Below are 3520 nucleotides of genomic sequence, written 5' to 3' on the forward strand. Positions count from 1 at the left end.
TACTCACACCGTGAGGATCACAGTATGAGGATCATGTGAACTCACAATGATTTCACCTATTACTCACACCGTGAGGATCACAGTATGAGGATCGTGTGATGTCACTGTGAGGATCGTGTGATGTCACTGTGAGGATCGTGTGATGTCACTGTGATCATCGCATGATCTCACGTGTTGACTGGGTAGTTTATCAGCAAAGTTTTGATCACATAGAGGCCATCGGAATTTGCATAGACTATCAAATATGACACAGTAAGGTATATAGGGTTAACTTTTCACGTGATTGCCCTTAATGGAGTTGCTAACGGAACCCGGCTCTTTTGGGCAGTTTGGAGAAGCTCAGCACACTCATCCTGGACTGCAACAACTACGGCGCGCATGTCAAATTCCCCTACATGCCCAGCCTCACCACCCTGTGGATCAACAAGAACAAAATCAGCAACCTGCCCATTATTGTGGAGGAGATCTGCTGCAAGTTTCCAAATATCAAGTGAGTTCATCAGCTTTCTGCAGCAGAATTCCATTCACGCATGCATTAACTACTCATAATGTTTTTACACTTCCTGTGATTTACCTGCTTGGTTTCATTGCAGAATTCTCAGTATGATGAACAATGAAGCGGCACCCAGTTACTTTAATGGAGGCAGTCTCACGCAGTATATGGATTACAGGTAAGCATTAGTAGAGATGTATGAAATCTACAGTAATGTAGTATTATATTGCCAATATGTACATATATTTTACTATGTTAAAATATACACGTTAGCATAATTTTAAAACTAGCATTTATTATGGAAATAATATACTCTAAAAGAACTTAAGTGTGAACTGAATGTAATGTTTTCAGATATTTTGAATTGCATGTTAATTGCAATTAAACAGAAATGTATTATAGTTTAAATGTATTTAACCTTTTTGAGCGTCTTAAGTAGGACTTATGTACCTATTTATGTGTAATTACGTAATTACTTCTATTGTCTTTGAAATATACTTAAAGTACTGCTGAATGTACTGACAAGCATTACAGTAAATTAAAATGTATTTTGATACCATTTCTATTGAAACTTGTATGCCATGTATTTAAATATGTAATTACACATTTGTAATGATAAAGTTGCAATTTAGTAAAAATTTATTCATTTTAATTAATTAAATATTTTAAATGAGTTAATATTAACGTTAAATATCGAATTACACACTACAGGTAAAATTACAATCAAGTACTTTACATGTGCTTTAGTATGTTAGTCATCAAAATAAGTGTGGTTCTTTAAAGCACAATAAAAGATTATTAAAACATAATGATTTGAAATGTATTTTACAGTAAAATGTTTCATTTGACATTATTATAAAATTTACTGTTTAAAAGTGTACTTAAGTGTTTAAGAAACATTAAAGTAGCTGCGTCCCAAATTACACACTATACACTATGCACTTATACACTATGTACTCAATCATGTATAGTATGAATTATATAAGGTTATTTTGTCATTCATTATCAGAGTCTGATAGCCCCTCCCCCTTCGCTACGTAATTAAAGCTGCGACAGTTGAGTGCATGAAGTGTCCAACATTCCACACTTCGTTTTTTTTTCGATTATTTAAGTGCATCATCCGGGTATTTAAAGTGCACTTTTTCTTTTTGGAATTTTCAGTGGTTTCGAATTTCGAATTTTCGAAACGTCACAGAATAGTGCATAAGTACGCGATTTGGGACACACCTAGTGTCTCTCTTTAAGTCACTTAAGTGGCCTTTTATTTCATTAATGTTATATTATCTGCAAGTACAGTTTTTTTTTTTAAATATATACATCCAAGATTTGAAGTGCACTATGTTCAATACTGTTTAGTGCACTTCTTTTTCACAAGAGTGTACTACCATCTAGTGGACATGTTTTGCTAAAGCATATTTCAGTCCAATATCTTAATGAGTAAGCTGTGCTTTAGTATTTATGCCAATAAGTTCAGCAATCAGTTACAAACTGAATTTGGCAAACCAGACTATGTGTTACATTAAAGCCTGTAGTTTAGGCCAAATATAATCTATAAATTGAATATGTAGACTATTATGTAGAATCCATATTAACTACTGTATGACAGGCAGTATGTGATCAGTCAGATCCCCGGTCTGGAGGTGCTGGATGACACAGAGGTGCAGGAGAAAGAGCGTGAAGTGGCCCGAAAGACCTACAGGATGCAGAGAATGAGAGAAGGCAGCCGGAGGAGGAAGGAGCTTCATCGCTAACACTAATCATATCACACGCTTCCCCCGGGCCTCGAGCCAAGCCACTTATAATCCACAACAACCAAAGCACTCCTTCCAGACTTCAGGAGCTTCAAAGCCTGCTAACAGAAAGTCAATTTACTAATGCACCAGATCGTATATTTAAAATTGTATATGTGAAACTACAACAAATAAAAATGTGTCTTCTTTCATTTTGGAAGAAATAATGTGAAAAAATTAATTTCGGAATCTTTTTTCTCTCTATAAAGATACATGAGAGGGAGAGGGATATTTACAGAAAAGAGAATGTTGAACATTTTAGCATGCAACCAAATAAATGTTTAAAGTATCTGCCAGCCACACACATCCACACACTTTTTATTAAAGGATTACAAGCTAGTGGCTGCAGTCTTTAGCCTCCTTGTTAGTGCATCTGCCTCCCATGCTGGAGACCCGGGTTCGAGACCCACTCAGAACGAGGTGTGGCGGTGAGGACCCGGGAGAGAGGGGTTACATTGGTGCCGTGACCCGGATGGGAGTGAGGGTGAACGGAGGCCAGTGGTAGGGGCTGTGCAGGTAAACCTCACTCCCCTAATCTCAAGAGACGCACTAGCGACTGATGCTAGTGGCTGCAGTCTTTAGCCTCCTTGTTAGTGCATCTGCCTCCCATGCTGGAGACCCGGGTTCGAGACCCACTCAGAACGAGGTGTGGCGGTGAGGACCCGGGAGGGAGGGTTTACACATGCAAGTTCAAAAAACGCTTTAGTTTTCTCAAAATATGCATTTAATATCACCTCATTTTCCAGCGATTCTCAAACGATTGGTTCGAAGCAGTTCAAAGATTCAGTCTCTCTAAACCCCTCCTTTCCGTGAGCCTGCTCTGCTCTGATTGGTCAGATGGCACAGTCTGTTATGATTGGTCTACCGCGTACAGCGCGTTTCGGAAAGGATACGTCTATTTCAACAGTTCTGTATTTTGAACGCTCTATAGAAAATATAAACATCTATTATTTATCATACTTACAGGTTTGTGATTCAGTGGAGCAGCTGGTCCAAATAAACAGGATACTGATCCATCTTTCAACAGCAAGCATTTTGTGAATCCCGCGTTGAACTCCCCGAGATTAGAGAAGCAGTCGTCAGTAGAATTACGTGTTTGTGGGCGGGGTCAAGTTGTTCGCGGCCGGCCAACGGAGAACATAGACGCACATTATGCAAATGTGTTACCCGTGACGTGTAGTTCAGCTCCAACCCTGAAAAAAAACTCACCTGCCTATAGCCTTAGTAATCCTGAAGA

The 3520-nt window shown here is 38.6% G+C and overlaps 1 pseudogene; it reads left to right on the forward strand.

Annotated features, from left to right (window-relative positions):
• The window catches only part of LOC107709089 (leucine-rich repeat-containing protein 72-like), a 6694-nt pseudogene extending 4121 nt beyond the window's left edge, over positions 1-2573 (forward strand).
• Positions 2574-3520: the final 947 nt, after the last annotated feature.

The sequence above is a fragment of the Sinocyclocheilus rhinocerous genome, unplaced genomic scaffold (genome assembly GCF_001515625.1).
Source record: "Sinocyclocheilus rhinocerous isolate Xijiao unplaced genomic scaffold, SAMN03320098_v1.1 scaffold4462, whole genome shotgun sequence".
NCBI classification, from domain to species: domain Eukaryota; kingdom Metazoa; phylum Chordata; class Actinopteri; order Cypriniformes; family Cyprinidae; genus Sinocyclocheilus; species Sinocyclocheilus rhinocerous.